Consider the following 17,810-nt stretch of genomic DNA (forward strand, 5'->3'; position numbering starts at 1 on the left):
TACACAAACATAAACATGCTCATGCCATTAGGAATTAGGCAATGGCTGCGTAGGCTTTTACTGCAGGTGGCATATACCAAACACTCTCGTTTAATGGATCTCGGATTTCGAATGAAACACACACATCCCCATTTACAGTGATTCAACCAAAAAGACAGTCCGCCTACTCAAATGCAAGTGCCACATCCATTTTTCCTCGCAGTAAATGCAGATCACATATACGATCACTGCTGTCCTACAAAGCCATGAGGGGACGTACCCGGTACCACGCTGGCTCACGACCTGCACAACAAACGATCAACTTAAAAATCAAACGTCTGCATTGCTCCAAGCTGCATTTTTTCCAATTTGCATTTAAAAAAAAAAAAAAAATTATAAATCACCACTTGGAGCGACAAAGACAGATTCTTCTTAAAAAGAGAGCAACAAATTACAAGCATTATTTCCCAAAGCACCACTAAAAGAGCTCACAGCTGCCAATACCAAGAGGTCTGGATCTTTTTGTGTCTTGGAGTCAACCTTTAATTTTAAGCTTATGCAAAGCCTGGGGCTCTCCCAGGTTGTTTTCAAGAAACTTGCCCCATCCTGAGCTCTACTGACTCATTCCCAAACACTTCTGTGACTCGCAGCATCTGAGCTGGCTGCACCCATGAAACGCCTTGTGACCAGGCAAAAACACAGTAAATGGGTGGGAAAGCAATGCAAGGAAATTAACTCACAAAAGCAGACAAAAGCCACACGTCGTCCAGTTGCTGTTTCCTCCAGGGAGGAGGAACCGAGCAACTGCTGGGCTTGGCTCACGCAGGGGTGTTGAGACGATGCTCGACTTCGCAGGGCGCCGCTGGCTGCATTTCTGCCCTGTTTTCATAAATTGCTCCATTAGAAAAGTTCTGATGATGTTTTCCAACTGAAGGAATACAGAGAGGCTTGTGCTTTTCTCCATGTTTTTTCTGTTAAAGAAATGTCTCAAAATATTTTCTCAGGGAGTGTTTCTGCTGAAGCGGGTCAGGGTATTCAACCAGGGGAAAAAATAAGCAGACCCTTGAAGTACACGGGAACAACTCACCCACAAACCTCGTACTTCAGAGCTGCACGGCTGCAACTTCAGTCTCTGTCCTCTCCACCCCCAGCTAGATTGCGATAAAGGTTATTAGAACAGGTGTTTTTAGTAAAAGAACAAATGTTCGTCACCTGTCCCAAGATGTTTTTCTAGTGGTAAAGCTGGAGTGTTACAAAAGTTACAATTAACCAAATTTTAGTTTCAGTATAACTGATCACTACTCATTTGTTTGCCAGAGTCAGAAGTTTCAGAAGGTTAAACTGTTTCCAAAACAAGCACAATCTATCCACAGATTTTCAGTTGACTTTATAGTTAATGCATCAGAAGGGCACCGTTCTTCGTTTCCTTACAATTCTGTTTTCAATTTAAAAGAGCCAGGCAGGAGGTGGTACACGGCACAGAAAAACCAGGGCTGAGGGCTTTTTGCATCTGTTCCTACCGCATGAGCGATCTACAACTGTTTGCGATGAGAAAGCATGAGAAATAGTTAATGTGCAACCACCTCCAGCAGCAGCATGAGCCCGGCGAACGAAGCCAAGCCCCTCATCAGGCTCGCGCCTCGCCAAGCCGCCGCTCAGCTCCGTGCAAACCTTACGGCCCACCGAACTCGTGCGCGACGGGTCCCCGGGCACGGGGCGCTGGCAGGTCTCCCTGCGCCAGCTCTGCCGCTCGCTTTGCCTGTGTTTGCAATGAACCTAATCGCTGGCAGAGATGCAGCTGCGCATCGACCTCAAAAAAAAAAAAAAGGAGAAAAAAAGTTTGAGCCCGCTGTATTTGCATTACTAGATCGCCTGCCTTTTCTGCGATCAGCACTGCACGGATCAAACCCAGCCTGAACAACCCCCCGGGCAATACTGATGCTGGAGAGGCCGGTACAATTATAGAACGGAGTAAAGCTGCAAGAAAAGCGTCACAGCGAAAGCCCAAATTTCGCTGTAATTGCAGCCTCCTTGCTGTGCTGAAGCCATCCCTCACGTTCATTACGCAGTCCCATTCCTGCCTCTGGAGGCACGCAGGCGCCTAACACTGATAGATTCGGTTTCCTCGAGCTCTCCCTCTCTATTCATCACACGGTGGGAGCTCTTTTATTAATAAACTACACCTTTCCAAAAGGAATATAGCCATTTGTCATCATCAGGTCAGATGAAGAGAGTCAATCATCATTTTTAAATAAGCCGAGAGCAGCAGCTGCAAAATACGAAGGCAGTAACACCGCCCATGCCACTGCTGGTTTCCCTGCCCGCACCCAAGACGCCGTTCGGCTGGGCGTCTGCAGGCGGGATCGAGCGCACCTGAACGCAACCGAGAAGAGCAATAGCTTCTGCATCGGTGCCCCAAAACTGAGGGGACGGCAGACACCAGCTACTCAAAGCACCTCACTTCAGAAGCAAAATAAAATAGAGTAAGACTTGCTCCAGCGTGCAAGCAGGGGGAAAAAGGTCATTCCGTGAGACAAACACGGACACTGCTAGCCCCGTGCGCTCTCGTTACCGTTTCTAACGAGGGGGCGAAGCATACCAAACCACGCCGCAGAGAGGGGCAGGGACGCGATCCCTGCAGCGGGACGGGCAAGGCGCTGCTCTGACCTCACCGGCCAACTCCAGCTTTTTTCCCACCGATTCCTGGGGGAGGGAAGGGAAGCGCAGAGAGACAGGCGGGAGCAAACAAACCAGATACTGCCACCCATAAACAAAGGAAGTGTTTTTTGAAGACAGCATCTAGGTAGACAGGAGGGAAATAACAGAAGCAGCAGTTACAGCAATAACGACAACAACAACAAAAAAAAAAACCTCAACGAGAAGTCTAAAGAAACTATTTCCTCTAATGAAACATGCTGGAAACGGTATCAGACGCTGCTGAAGTCAGAGGAATTCAGCACACGGTCATTTCCTCGTGCTATCGGCAGCACACCCTTCCCATGTTGATGCAATCACCCCCGTTGCTCCTCCTGGCTCCACCACAGATAACCCTCCTTTCTCCAGGGCCCATCCTGTGCCCGTCCTCTGCAATACTGAATTTTTTTTCAGAAACTCCTGAAGAACAAAGTGGGCCGATCTGTGTAATTAACTCAGCAAACCCGTGCATCTGCAAGAGTTCTTTTCCATCGTGTTTAAACACCCCAGGAGGCCTGGCTGCACGTGAAAATCAATGGAAAACCAACATATATTCAGCCTGCATTTTGCCCTCCCAAATCAGTCGCTCTTCCTAGCTGCTCCCCCTCTCCACGAAAGCGGGGGGGCTCCTTAAACCCTTTTGACCAGAGCTATGTACCACAAACAACTGAAAACAGACATTTTCTCTGCAGCTATACTTCTCCCCAAGCCCCAAACATTTCCAACTTGCACCTAGATGAAAGTTACTCCAGCAGCTGCACCAGGCAGCCCACACTTCCATTTTATAGCACTGCTATTTGACGTGCGTATTCACCAAGACTTTCACTAGCTTCTCACCACACGTACTCACTTTCAAGTTGGCAGCTGGAGATAAAAAAGCAGCAATATCGGCAGCAGCCGCCAGCACCAGCCCCGGGAGGGATGGAGGGACATGGGGGCAGCGCCGGTCCTCCCCGGGAAGGATGGATGGAGTGACATCCTTGGAAGGGTAAGTCCCCGGGAGGGATGGAGGGACACGGGGGCAGCGCCGGTCCTCCCCGGGAAGGATGGATGGAGTGACATCCTTGGAAGGGTAAGTCCCCGGGAGGGATGGAGGGACACGGGGGCAGCGCCGGTCCTCCCCGGGAAGGATGGATGGAGTGACATCCTTGGAAGGGTACGTCCCCGGGAGGGATGGAGGGACACGGGGGCAGCGCCGGTCCTCCCCGGGAAGGATGGATGGAGTGACATCCTTGGAAGGGTACGTCCCCGGGAGGGATGGAGGGACACGGGGGCAGCGCCGGTCCTCCCCGGGAAGGATGGATGGAGTGACATCCTTGGAAGGGTACGTCCCCGGGAGGGATGGAGGGACATGGGGGCAGCGCTGGTCCTCCCCGGGAAGGATGGATGGAGTGACATCCTTGGAAGGGTACGTCCGCGGGAGGGATGGAGGGACACGGGGGCAGCGCCGGTCCTCCCCGGGAAGGATGGATGGAGTGACATCCTTGGAAGGGTACGTCCCCGGGAGGGATGGAGGGACACGGGGGCAGCGCCGGTCCTCCCCGGGAAGGATGGATGGAGTGACATCCTTGGAAGGGTACGTCCCCGGGAGGGATGGAGGGACATGGGGGCAGCGCTGGTCCTCCCCGGGAAGGATGGATGGAGTGACATCCTTGGAAGGGTACGTCCCCGGGAGGGATGGAGGGACACAGGGGCAGTGCCTGGTACTCACCCCACCGGCACTGTCACTGCTCAAATTCTAATACTTGCTACTGAGGATCCCAAAAACGCCGTTTTCTTGCACGAGATGTGACCCCTTCCTCCTACAAGAAGCCTGGGAACACATCTTCTGCCTTCTGCTTGTGTCAGGGCACGTTTACGTTGAAGATGGCCTTCTTACTGCCTCTATACACTTACACGCGCTCACGCGGGGGAAATGGAGATGTCAGTCAGGTGGCGTTTCCTTTGACTTCACACCAACAACCCCCCCCCAATTTAAACACACAATTTCCATCTTGCACGTCAATCACGGCCAAGCCAACAGCTGTAAAACAGGCACCTAAGACAGAAAACTTTGGCCTAATGCTGGATTTTAAGACTTTCCACACAAAATGAATGGCTGTGTTCTCATTTATATGAGAACAGGCGGGCTCCCTCAGCCGGGGGGATTACAGCTCCCCACCGCTCTTCTCTCCCATCTGCCCAAGGGGCTGCATCCCCACAGGGTCCCACCGGCTCGTGTCTCTAGCGACTGATGTGCACGTCAAGATGGCACCACGAGCAGGACTAGAAAACGACGTGCATGCAGAATCCAGCATTTAAAAAGACAGACTAACACTTTTTGTTTGGGGATTCAAAGCGGGTTTTTTGTCAGGTTGCAAAATGCCACCCTGAGCTGCCTCTGCACCTCTTAAATTAAATTTGCAATTTCCCGTAAAGCTCCGGGGCATTCTGCTCTCCTCTGGCCCTCACGTTAAGAGGACAATTCAGGGATATTTGGTTTTAGGGCCCTCTTATCATTTGTTTCATGAACTGGAACGCAGCAAGCAAGGCAGGCTTGGAGGAGGAGAAACATTTCCTAGCTACAGCAGCTGAAGCTGGACCTGAAAGATTTTTACCCTTCCATGAACCAGCCCCTGCCCAATGACAAACAACTCTTAAAACTCCCCAGGAATGGTCACCAGCTGCATGTTTCTCATTTTCCGAGTGCCTGGCTTGAGGCACTGCGGGCAGCTCACAGAGGCAGAAACCAGGGCTTGAATACAAAATGTTCCACCGTGCTCCGCGTTTAAAACCAAACCACCCTTCAAGGTTTATACCGTTACCCGTCCCGAAGCATCCAGCCCCATCTCACAAGCGAATCGCAAAGACCAGCTCCTGCTTTTGATGCATTTGCACACACAGGCATCGCAGATGAACCCGGGCGGGAATTATTAATCCCGTCTTCGGAGCAGGGGCTGAATAGCGTGACATAAATACAGCCCGGGGCCCCGTGCACGATGGGACGGGACTATTCCCAGTTAGCGGGCGGCTTTCTCCTATGCTCAGCGATACGCGAGCCCTGCGGGGAAAAAGCCCGTATGCAATCACGCACCGAGACCACGCTGGCCTGCGCTGGCAGAAAACGGTGGAGGAGATGCTGCGGGACCAGCAGCAGCACACGCCATCTTCTACCTCCAAGCGTTTGACTCTGCAGTTCTACTACAAAGCCGCATGAGCGGCTTAGTTATTTATTTAACTAAAAGCTTTTAATTATCTCTCTCACACACACGCATTACGTGGGGCGGGGAAGGGGGGGAAATAATCAGCCTACAACCGGTGGCTCGCGGGTTCAAAGGAATTGTGTTTTTCATAGAAACAGCCAACTAGCCCAAATCTGCTCCCGCTGCTTCCAAACGGTGCCTCCATCTGCAGGGTTCCATCCGTGGTGTATTTTGCTGCCGTTACAACTCAGGCCGGCCTGATCCCCGGAAGAAGGACCTCGGTTCGAGCAGAGCGAAGGCTCCTCCCCGAGTCCTGGTTGCAGGTTTCCTCGAGTGGCCACGGAGGACGTTACTTCACGGTGTGAACCCGCCGGAAAGCCCAGCCGACGTCCCGTGGCACTCACCCTCGCCAACAGACGGAAAGAACCGCTCTCCAAAATTACACGCGTGGGAGGGAAAGCACACAACGCGATAGCCGTGGCCACGGCACGCGACCGGCCAGCCACGCGGCTCTCCCACCGCCAGAAACACGCTGCAAGGAAGCGCTCCCCAGAGCTGCTCTTCTTCCTACATCTTCCAGGCTCTGCATCGAGATCAGGGAGAGACAAAATACTCGGTCCCCTCCAAAGGCACCAGAGTTCAAGTGCTGTGCGACTTAATAAATTATAAATTATAAACCACTGCTGTAGACGCTTGCTCTGAGCACAGCAGCTAAAGCAAGCTGGCATGGGAATTTGTTTAAAAAGCCTGTATCAGAATGGCAGCGGGGTCCAGAGGGGTGTGCCCTGGAAGAGTACGAGTGCTTGGAACACACACTCCAAGCCCACGCAATTTTCCCCTCTGTGGAACTGCTTCATTAAAAAAAAAAAAAAAAAAAAAAAAAAGATATTTAGTCCGTCTACACAGACGAATTAAAAGTATTTGCTTTTAATACATAATGTTAGTGGCATTATACAAGCAAAAATTCACATAAACGGAAAACAAGCGTAAACAACCAACTGAACATAAAGAAACTAATAATATTAATCTGGATTAAGTACAAGCCATGACCATTCCTGCCTAATCCATCCGACGGACAAAGATAAATCCCTGCTACGCTGCATCCTACAGTTCTTTGCAACTTAAGAAACCACAGTACTGATCAAAACTGCGCAGCAGATGAGAAGTATAAGGTGAAATCTTTACATATAGCCGCCTGCTTAATCTACACAAGATTACAGCGAAAGCCAAGCGCCAAGAAAAGCAGAACAATCATTGCAAAAGATCACCAAGCCCAGAGCGCAATTTCCACTCAAGATACAAAGCTTTGCGCCGAGCTTCCCCAGAGAGATGCACGACAGCAACGAGACACGGCTCCAAGTCTGAACAATCTGAACAGCTGCCATTTCTTAACGCTCCAGAAAAGTTGCATGGGGGTGAACTGCAGTTAGGAAGAAGTAGAACTGCAGCGGAGTTTAAAAACACAAAATCAGGTTTGTGAGAGGAAACGATTTGCATCCATGGGGCTCCTGCAGGCCCCTCAAAGACTACCTTGTTAAAGCAACGCTTCTGATTCATCAGCGCTCATTACCATGAAGGCAAGAGCAGCTCCAGCAAGCAGAGCAAGTCCAGACAAACCCAGGAGCACACAAATACAGCCCGGCCTGAGCTCCCCACCTGCAGAGCCGTGCACGCCTCCAGCTGCAGCCGGGTGGGAAGCACCCACTCCACCTCCCGCTCCCGTCGGGTTTCTCTATTCCGGGCAAGCCCCTGGCCTGGACACCTGGAGAGAGCCCGGAGCTCTCCCCATCCACGGCACCTCTGAGCTGCACCGACTTCCCGGGCTTTTTCCAAGAAATAGATGCAATGTGGCAGTAAGTGGCTGAAGAAAACCTGCTCTGCAGCAGAACAGGTACCGTCACGGTCCCCCCAAATGCAGAGGCTCCCATCAAACACCCCTCGTTAGAGAACGCACCGAGGAAAGGTGTTTGATGAGAAACTGCTGGCCAGGTGCTGTGGGCACACAACCAACACCTCCAAGAACTTCCCTGAGGATAAAAAGCCGGAGGTTTTACTCACTGACACCAAAAATCCAAGATTCCTTTGAGATGCTAAATAACGCCCGGTGAAAACCCAGTACAGACCCACTGCCTTCCATCAGCAACATTTCTGTACATACAATTCTGTTCCAGCACGTTACATGCCGCATTCCTGACACTGTCATCCACCCAAAGACATATCAAAGCACACGGAGCATCCCAACATCCCGTGGCTGGAAGCCTGCAAGCTACCCTGGCACAGCAACACTTTGATCGCTAATGAATGTATTTGTAAACGTGGCTGCTTACTCGAGAAGCCACGTACCTACCAGCCGACCTCCCATCAATTCAAATATTTGCTCAACAAGCAGTAAATGGGGCGTCAGAACAGATATGTTTTACCACTTTCTGAAAAATCAAACGCTGTCAAGTGAAAATCCCGCGTCCCCTCATGCAGAGCACACGGGCAGTTGGCGGCGCGTTACCGGAGACAGAAGCTGCAGATTTGGAGTATCGTTGTCTAAAGCATTTTTAGCCCTCGGGAACATACGGTGTGTTGGAACAGGCTGAGAAGAGTCCTTCCTCCCTCGCCTGGGCCAGGAGTGCCCGAGAGAGGCTGCTGCCTTCCCGTCAAATGCTCTGCTTCTGGTAAGAATTTGGGTTAAATTGCAATTGTGAGATCAGATGAAAACACACTAATTCCTGTTCTTTTAATCTAAACTGATACAGGAAATAATTAATGCATTTATGTTAGGGGAAAAAAAAAACCCACCGTTCTCTGTTTCATAAGGCTCTAATTGAGTTTTAAAGATAAGGAGCGCTATGTTTATCCTGATTTTTACCTTCTGCAGCAGATTACGTTTGTCCATGGGAATCCTAGAAAATCCTCGCCTTCTTTATTAAGGCCATGTCAGCAGAGATACACAAAGGACCCCACTGCCTTTTAAATCACACCCAGCGCTCAAAATTATCACAGAAACGTTGCTGAAGACACCAGAGGTTGGCACCATAGTGTAAAAAAATAAGCATTGAGTGCATTAGCAGCATTGACACCCAACACGCACCGCAAGCAGGACATCCCCGTTAACAACCACCACAACATCGCAGGAAAACCTCCAATTAATTCAAAATATGGTTGTGCCAGCTATTACCCCCCCCAAAAAAAACCCCCAACCAACCAATCTACTACTGCACCTCCACAAAAGCACCTCTCCAGGGCTGGGGCACCGAAGGGAACGGCTCCGGGGCAGCGACACGCGCGTCAGCTAATCGCGGAAAGATCTGCGCTCCACGGCATCGCCACAGCCACGAACAGCGACAGCAGCCGGGGCAGAGCCCCGCCACGGCTCCCATCGATGCACGGCCGTACTCTCCTCCCCCTGAGATCTTACAGGCATTATTTTTATACTCGGTAACTCAGTTGTGAAATGAGAATTAACTAATTAGAAGGCCCGTCCCTCCAGATCTACGTAACTTAGGCAAACAAAACCCAGCGCATTTGGAAAGCCTTAAAATCCTAAAAATAAATAGCAAAGCAAGGCAAAAATTGGTTTTGCGCCGTCGTTCAGAATTAAGATTTCGCTTTGCTTCTCCGTGTTTTTACCAGCATCTTAACTGAATTGTAACACAAAGAACTGAATTATAACTGAATCATAATTTCCAGCACAACACCTGCCCCAGAATTTGGACAGCCTCTTAAGAAATCTTCTCTTTGCGGCTGGACGTGCAATCCTTAAATAAACTTTTACACGCCCACAGCTGGGAGGGCTGCCGGCCCCTGCCCAAAACCAGCCCCCCCAAACCGCACGCAGCCCCCTCGGCACACAAAGGCGGCGCAAGGTCCTTTGCCCCAAGAAACGCTTCGGCGACGGCGCTCGGGACGCTGGCAGACGCGGCACTCACGGAGGTGGTCGGGGTGCGATTTCAACTCATTCCGGGCCCTTTGGAGTCATTTTCGCTGTAAACGATGCCTTGCTGGAGATAAAAAATAAAAGCACGCCTTGGCGGAAAATCCTTTTAGCGGAAGAGCGTTGCTTCCCAGCAGGCTGAGGTGTTTTCTTGAGCTGAAATTTGGAGGGAAGCGGGATGTGCGGCTGGGAGAGCCTTCGCCCGGCCAGTGCCAGACCACGGCACCCGCGTTCATCCCACGGGTGGGCGAGCAGAGCCCAGAGCTCTTCCCCGCCGTGTCTCCTTCCTCCTCCTCCTCCTCCTGCACAATGGACTCCATGCAGAGCTGGGGACCCCGGCTCGGCCGCCCCGGGCGCCCACCGCCCCAGCAAGGGGGGGACAGCGGGTGCCAGCTCCCCGCGCCGCGTCCCCCCATCCCGCAATCCCCCCGCCATCCCTCACCTCCTGCAGGAGCCGTCCCTGGCCGAGCCTTGCGGCTCCCCGTGACACACGCACCCCCACGGAGAGCTCGCACACCGCGCTGTGCGCGCACAGATACACCATGCAAGGATACGCCGCGCACACACGGCTACGTGCAGGCCACGTGCACACGTGTGCTGTGCACACGCGTGCTGTGCGCGCGGGCAGAGCTCACAGTGGACACGCTGTGTGTGCCCCAGCTGCACCGCGCACACGCACGAGGGGTGCGTGTGCAGGCACGGGGCGCGCGTGCAGATGCGGGGTGCGTGTGCAGGGTGCGTGTGCAGGTGCCGGGTGCGTGTGCAGGCGCGGGGTGCGCGTGCAGGTGCGGGGCGTGTGTGCAGGCGCGGGGCGCGTGTGCAGGGTGCATGTGCAGGCACCGGGCATGTGTGCAGGGTGCGCATGCAGGCGCGGGGTGTATGTGCAGGCGCAGGGTGCGTGTGCACGGTGCATGTGCAGGTGCCGGGTGTGTGTGCAGGCGCGGGGCGCGTGTGCAGGCGCGGGGTGCGTGTGCAGGCACCGGGCGCGTGTGCAGGGTGCGCATGCAGGCACGGGGTGTATGTGCAGGCGCAGGGTGCACGGTGCGTGTGCAGGTGCCGGGTGTGTGTGCAGGCGCGGGGTGCGCGTGCAGGCGTGGGGCATGTGTGCAGGTGCCGGGTGCGCGTGCAGGTGCCGGGTGCGTGTGCAGGCGCGGGGTGCGTGTGCACGGTGCGTGTGCAGGTGCCGGGTGCGTGTGCAGGCGCGGGGTGCGTGTGCACGGTGCGTGTGCAGGTGCCGGGTGTGTGTGCAGGCGCGGGGTGCGCGTGCAGGCGTGGGGTGCGCATGCAGGTGCCGGGTGCGTGTGCAGGCGCGGGGTGCGTGTGCACGGTGCGTGTGCAGGTGCCGGGTGTGTGTGCAGGCGCGGGGTGCGCGTGCAGGCATGGGGCATGTGTGCAGGTGCCGGGTGCGTGTGCAGGCGCGGGGTGCGTGTGCAGGCGCCGGGCGCGTGTGCAGGGTGCGCGTGCAGGGTGCGTGTGCAGGCTCTGGGTGCGTGTGCAGGGTGTGTGTGCAGGCACCGGGCGCGTGTGCAGGCGCGGGGTGTGCGTGCAGGCGCGGGGTGCATGTGCAGGGTGCGTGTGCAGGGCGCGTGTGCAGGTGCCGGGTGCGTGTGCAGGCGCGGGGCGCGCGCATACCCTGCGTGCACACTCAAACCCCGTGCACGCACGCACCCTTCACGCGCGCGCGCGCCCACCCGCTCCCCGCGCGGACGCAGCATGCGCCTCGCGCGCACACCCCCCCCGCGCCCGCGAACACGCGCGCCGCGTGCACGCACGGACACAGGGCGCACGCAAACCACGCACGCACAGGCTCGCGCGCACACACGCGCCGTACATGCCCAGAGCGCACGGGGACCGCGGGCACGCGCTGATACGCCGTTTGCACACGCACGCACACGCACCCCCCCCCCCCCCCCCCCGGCGTGCACCGATACCCCCCCCCCGCAGGCGCGCGCGCACAGCGTGCAAAAACCATGCGCGCGCGCGCGCACACGCTCGCGCCCTGCACGCACACGCGCCGTGCACACACGCACGCGCTCCCGCGCGCACCTACCCGCCCGCCGGGAGAGCGCGCGCGCGCGCGGCCGCCCCCGCGGCGCCCACCGCCTTCACGCCGGGCCGCGCAGAGCCCCCCCGGTGCGGCGCCCGGGGGTCGTGCCGTGCCGTGCCGTGCCGTACCGTGCCGCACCGTGCCGTACCGCTCCGCTCCGGCCCCGCTGCGCTCCCGCTCCCGGCCCCGCTCCGCCCCGCCGCCGCCGCCGCCGCCCCGCGGCTCTGCCCCCCCCCCGCCTCACCGCGCACCCCGGCCCCGCCCCCACCCACAACACTGTAGTAAGTTCCCATTGGCCGAGAGCAGGGGGCGGGGCGCGAGCGCCGCACTCCTATTGGCGGAGCGGAAACCGCGCCTGGCGGGGAAGGTGGGGGGGAGCGGGAGCGCGCGCCCCCTCACCGCTTCCCCCCCCCCCCCCCCCCGCCGTTTCCCTCCCTCAGGGCCGGCCCTGAGGCACCGCGGCCCGGCCCGGCGGAGCCCCCCGGGAGGGGGAGGCTGGAGTGAGGGGATTACCGCCGGCCCGGCGCTGCACCGATGGGGGGGCGGGAAGGAAGGGGCCGCGATCACTTGGCACCGCCCGGGACCGGTACGGAAGGGGCAGGAGGGGCCCTGCCCGCTGGTAACGCCGGGCGGCCGCGGGCTGCTCTTCCCCCCCCCCATGACCCAGATTTTCAATGCAGTTCGCTGTCTCCCACAGAAAGTTGTGGCCCGGCTCAGAAGGGAGAACCCGGGGGGGGGGGGTGGGGGTGTTGTTTTTTGTTTTTTTTTAAACATAGGGCCATTAGGAAGCGAACAGGTACGGGCTCGGTGGGGTGTCGGGCCCACAAAGCGACAAGTGAGATGGCGAGCCCTTGGTCAGCAAGAAAACCCCACAGCCAGGCTGGTGAGCGTGCAAAAACCGGAGTACCAGCACAACCCTGCGGAGGAGACCGACCTGCCCGCCGCTCTGAAACGGCGCGTAACGGCACGGAGCGGCTTCTCCTCACCCACAGCCAAATTATAGCAAGTTATTTTTGTCAACCAGAGCTGTCCAGCTCTCCCCACTACGTGCGCCGGAGCAAAATGCTGCCCAGCTTCTCATCAGCGCTTCCGCAGGGCTCCGGCGAGGCGCTGCCAGCACGCCAGCCGGACCAGCTCCGAGAGACCAAATCCCTCGCAAATATTTACACAAGCCCAAAAGACGCATGGCACTGAGGCATCCCCGTTTGCCTCCCAAAGAGAATTAAGTTATCAGGCACGTTATTCTGCTTGCATTAAGAGCAACCGTCCTACCTCTTCATCAGCAGGTAACAGCCTGGGCTGACGCACGCCCTGGTTGGGATGGCTCCATCCTCGTGCTGAAGCCCTCACCAGCACCGACCTAGCGAGGACCACTCACACACTAAGGGCACTTGTGCTAGATGGGAGCCAAAAAACCCCCCAATTTTCTAGAAAAAGTAACACCCTTCTCTCAGCTATTTACCCCTTCTCCTCTATATGTCTACAACACTCAGCTCTGCCAAAGCACGCAGAACGGGGCAGCTCCCCCCTTGTCTCAGTGTTGAGATCGCTTGCAAAAAGCTTCTTAATGAGAGGGAAGAGAGGTAGTTTCGCCTTAAATCTGGACTATCTGGCGGTTGCCCTAGACTCAGATGAGCACACCTGACTCAAAGACACGGGCTGGGAAAGGTCTGGCGGCTGCAAGTTGCTGCTCCTGCGCTGGGGACTGGCAGTTCCCCTGGAACACGCCCTGAAGTTCCAACTTCATTCCCCACGGCATTAAATTAACACATTTTAATAGCCCGGGCTGTGAATGGAGGAGGCTCAGATGTTTGGTGCTGACCCACCACAGTAACTGCTGCCTTTGCTCACCCGCGGATGGGCTGAAAACAGACTGTGTCAGAAGAGAAACGCGGGTCCAAAGGGCTTTGAGGAGAAAACCACCAAGCAAAGAAACCACAATTTTTGGATGCGAGGGGTTGGCAACAGCTTCTTGCAATTAAGAAAAACAAGCAAACAAAACCACATGGCTTCGTCACAACACGCACACACACTGACCGACGGCAGATTGCAGATTACATGGAGGAGAGACCAGGGAGGGCAACGAAAACTTCGCGTCCAAATGGTGATTTAACACCACGCAGCACGTCATCCACCCCGCTCAGATCACTAGATGATCCCCAACTCCATCTGCCAGCATCTGAGTACAGAGAGCAGCGGCTCCCATATTTTGAGCCATTATTTCCCAGGTGAAGCGTTTATCCACAGGGAGCACTAGTGCAAGCTGCCGTACACGCTGTGCACGAGGCCAAGGGACGCTGTTACCTCGTCAGACCCCAAACAAATGGCCAAGAGTTCGAATGGCAGGAGATACTCAAGAGCAGTAGAGTCATCAGACATGAAAAGACATCAGACATGGCACATGGTCCGTGCCATGAGAGTGACTTGAAAATGTTCTTCTGGGGCAGGGCGATTTGAACCTCAGCCAAAGCAATCCTTTCATAAGGAGCAGAAAAAGAGAAAAAACCCAAAACAACACTCTTTTGCATATGGAAATACCACCACCAACACCACACTTCTGCTGTAGATCGCTGGCTTAGCTTCTAACCTCCTTCCTACACAGCCCCAAACTGACCTCTGAAATCCCATAGGAAGTAATGGAAATGTCTTAAATTCTTCACTATAAGAACACTTTGCCCCTGTGCCAAGCTTGGATTGCAAATATTTAAAGAACTCTCCCAGCTATAGCTGGTTTAAGTCGCTTTACAGGAGTAAATTAGAGATTGAGAATTATTTCAATAAGTCAGGATTTCTTGGTATTCAGCTGCTGGATATAGGAATAAGGAGAGGAATTATATTCATTTTAGGCATGCGTTTGTGGTCTCTAAGGCAGAAGCGGTTCCTTGCAAGCTGAAAGGCCGCTTGCTGAGTGCTCAGATCCCAATGGACTTGGTCAGTGCAGATCAACTGGGTCACAACGGAGAACGATGCCAAACCCTTCCCTCTGCCTGTTAAACGTGCGTGCAGCTAGCAAGCAGCTCAGAAGTACACGCTTGAGCATCTTAAGAGCATCTAGACAGGAGATTAAATCCAGCTCAAGTAAGTTCTTCATTAAAAAAAAAAAAAAAAAATCCTTTTTAAGGTGATCCAGTGCTCTGCAGGGCCCTGCAGGATGCACTGCAGGTAGGATTTGTTGGAAAACAGGGCTCCCGGTTTACACCAGTGCCGGTGAACACTGTGCCTAGAGCATTACTGGCACAAATAAACTGCACAGAGCTCTCTGCACCCCGAGGAGCTTCTCTACGTGAGGAATTCCCAATCCAAACAAAGGAATCGTGCATCACACTGGTATCTGTGCTCCCTCCCCCAAAGCAAGCAGGATTTAAGGTGAAGAGAAATACTCAGGATTATGCCAAGTTCTAGGAAAACAAAGAAATTAAGCTGGTCAACTGAATCATTTATCCACTACTGCTCTGAATAAGCTGGTTGCGTCTGTATTATGCATACGTTTGTACACACACGATAGGCACATTCGGTTTACGTGCCACATTCACACATTTTGCTAGCAAGTGACAGTCCCCAGAGCAGCAGCAGCCATTTCACAAGAGCAAACAAGGTGGGAGGAGAGCAGGTGCCAGCTACTGGCCCTCTGCCCTCGGCTCCTCTTCCGAGATTTACTGTCACCATCACCAGCGCTGATTTGGCCGATAGCAGAAGGCCAGGATGAGGTGTAAAGGAAATCTCCCTTCGGCTTCACAAGCTTCGTTTTACTGTAAAGCGTTGATCTAGAATGAAGATAGTTCAGGTAAATGATTGACCTAGAAGGAAGGGGTGCTTCAGCTAACGCTGCGTTTCTCCCATGCTCACCCCTCGATTTAGCACACAAAGTGGCAGGCACAGCAGAATTCACTCTGCCAGAAAAAGCCTCTGACAAGCTGAACTGCAAACTCAAGAAATTTTCACAAAGAACTAGAACACGCTGCACCGCTTTGCTGCAACATGTGTGCACGCAGTGAAGGCAACCTGGAATGTCTGCACTCACCTGGCTCCGTATCAAGTATTTAACCAAAGATTAAATCTAGTCCAGCCCGTCGCAGCACTTTCCAAAACCAACAATTGATTCATTGTCGAGCGAGTTATTAAAGGGCCAAGCGGCACCCTCCATAGTTAAAGAGACTGAGTGATTGTGCTGTTGTAATCCTACTTGGCATCACAGCAGTCAGCCTCAAGTTTTGCTAAATCCAAGCTCCTTCTCCTATCCTTTTCTGCGTGGTTCCCTACCGGACAGTTTTCCTTTGCTGGCTGTTTTAACAGCAGGAGTTGTGCCCTTTGAAGGCCATTGTTGCCAAACTAAAACCGCATGTTCTTCCCATGGGCAGAAGAATCCAGTTTTCGAGCCACTACATCTTTTTGGTACTGGGCTGGCTTATGCGGATGCTTCTGGGGAGATGGGGAGGGCAGAGGGGACAGCTGGGCAGCGAAGCCTGTATGCCTAGGAATTCCTCTCCCACCCAGAATCGGGTTAATTTATGCAAAAAACTCCCACTGTAGGTTTCATCGGTTTGCATGAAGTTGATGTTCACTCGAGTCGGTGTCTCGCAGCACAGCAGACTAGCTCCAAGAAGAAAGAGGAATAAAACAGATGAAGAGGAGCATCAGCTCTCGGCAAGGCTGCATGCCAGTGCAGGGAAGAACAGCTCCCTGGAAAGTCAGCTTTGTTCCAGGCCTTAGAGACAGTGCGTAAATCACGTTTCTGCCAAGATGCACCACTTAAACATCAGAGGACGTCAGCTTCAGATTGCAGGATCGAGTTTTTGTATGGTGAATGTTTCTACATTGAGAGAAAATACTTTTCCCCTTAAGTATGGGTAGGAAGTATTAAACACGAGTGGCTGCACTTAAAGGATCTAGAAAGTGCTTTAAAAAGCCTGGAGAATAGATTACAGGCGATGCCATGAATACAAGCAGTGCAGGCTCAGGAAAAGGGAGAATCAGTGTGGCATGAGCCTGAGCTCCAGAAACAGCCCAAGAAATGGACTGGAGCGTGGAAAGAGCCATTGCAAGAGACACAGCCGGCCCAACTCCGCTGACCTCCTCGGGTTGTGAGCTCTCCCTCATTTCAAGCATTCACCAGTTTTTCATTCCCTAGCAGCCTTAGTGAAGATGCAACTAAAAATAGAGGAGCGTGCTCACCGAGAGTGCTCGACTCCCTGCCCCTCGTTAATAAATTCCAGGAGACGCTGCTGGAAACCTCTATGTTTGGGCAGCAGGAGGAAGTTCAAGCCCTTGTGCCAGCCTCCTAAACCAAACACGGACAGCCAGCTTGGCCAGAGACGCAGCTGTCACTTCAGCGGGGGACAAGCTCAGCTATGCAGCCTTTGTTGAAATAAACCCAAAAATAACAGTTAGTGCCACCTAGGGACCAGCGCTAAGGCAGGGAGGCAGAAGAGCCATACCACAAACAAAGGATGTCAGCGGCTGATTTACTCCTTGCACGCATGAGAGGTCAAACTGCAGTGAGGAGAGGCTCTGGTCTATTTAAATAAGACCAGGTAGGTGTTTTTTGAGCTGCAGCTTCTCCCCAGAAAGGCACCAGTTAGGTGAAGCTTTCACAAGGGGCTGCTCAAGCGCAGATTTGACTCCATGCTGTTAACGCTCCCAATCTGGCCAAAGATTACGCTCCCTTGGCCTCAAAATACTCCAAGCTCTTTGGTTCAGGGAAGGCAAGTTTCAAGATTGGGGTTTATTTAGGACCGATGTGTACCTAGCAGTAGTTTAGAGCCGGGTACTTGGCAGAGAGCCCTCTACTCTGTACTGACACATCACTTGTAACCCAAAGGCCGGGCAGCAAATTCACCCAAGCCGCGAACGCAGCCCTAGACAACTGACAGCAGTTCATTATTGCAGGCTAGACCTGCACATCAGTGAGGGATGCCTGGCAAGAGCTAACATTTATTTAATTAAGACTTTAGCTACGGCAAATACAACTTCTAAATGGAGCATG

The 17,810-nt window shown here is 54.0% G+C and overlaps 1 protein-coding gene across 2 annotated transcripts in view; it reads right to left on the minus strand.

Moving 5' to 3' along the window:
• EPB41 (erythrocyte membrane protein band 4.1) overlaps nucleotides 1-17,810 on the minus strand; it is a 100,488-nt gene that overhangs the window by 69,363 nt on the left and 13,315 nt on the right. The window contains exon 1 of one of the 2 annotated variants that reach the window (XM_075722040.1): nucleotides 720-743. The exons of the other annotated variant lie outside the window; for it this stretch is intronic. The gene's annotated coding sequence lies outside the window, so the exon portion shown is untranslated. Of the gene's footprint in view, nucleotides 1-719; nucleotides 744-17,810 lie in introns of those variants that run through there. 2 annotated transcript variants of the gene reach the window in all.

Source organism: Pelecanus crispus, chromosome 16 (genome assembly GCF_030463565.1).
Source record: "Pelecanus crispus isolate bPelCri1 chromosome 16, bPelCri1.pri, whole genome shotgun sequence".
NCBI lineage: Eukaryota > Metazoa > Chordata > Aves > Pelecaniformes > Pelecanidae > Pelecanus > Pelecanus crispus.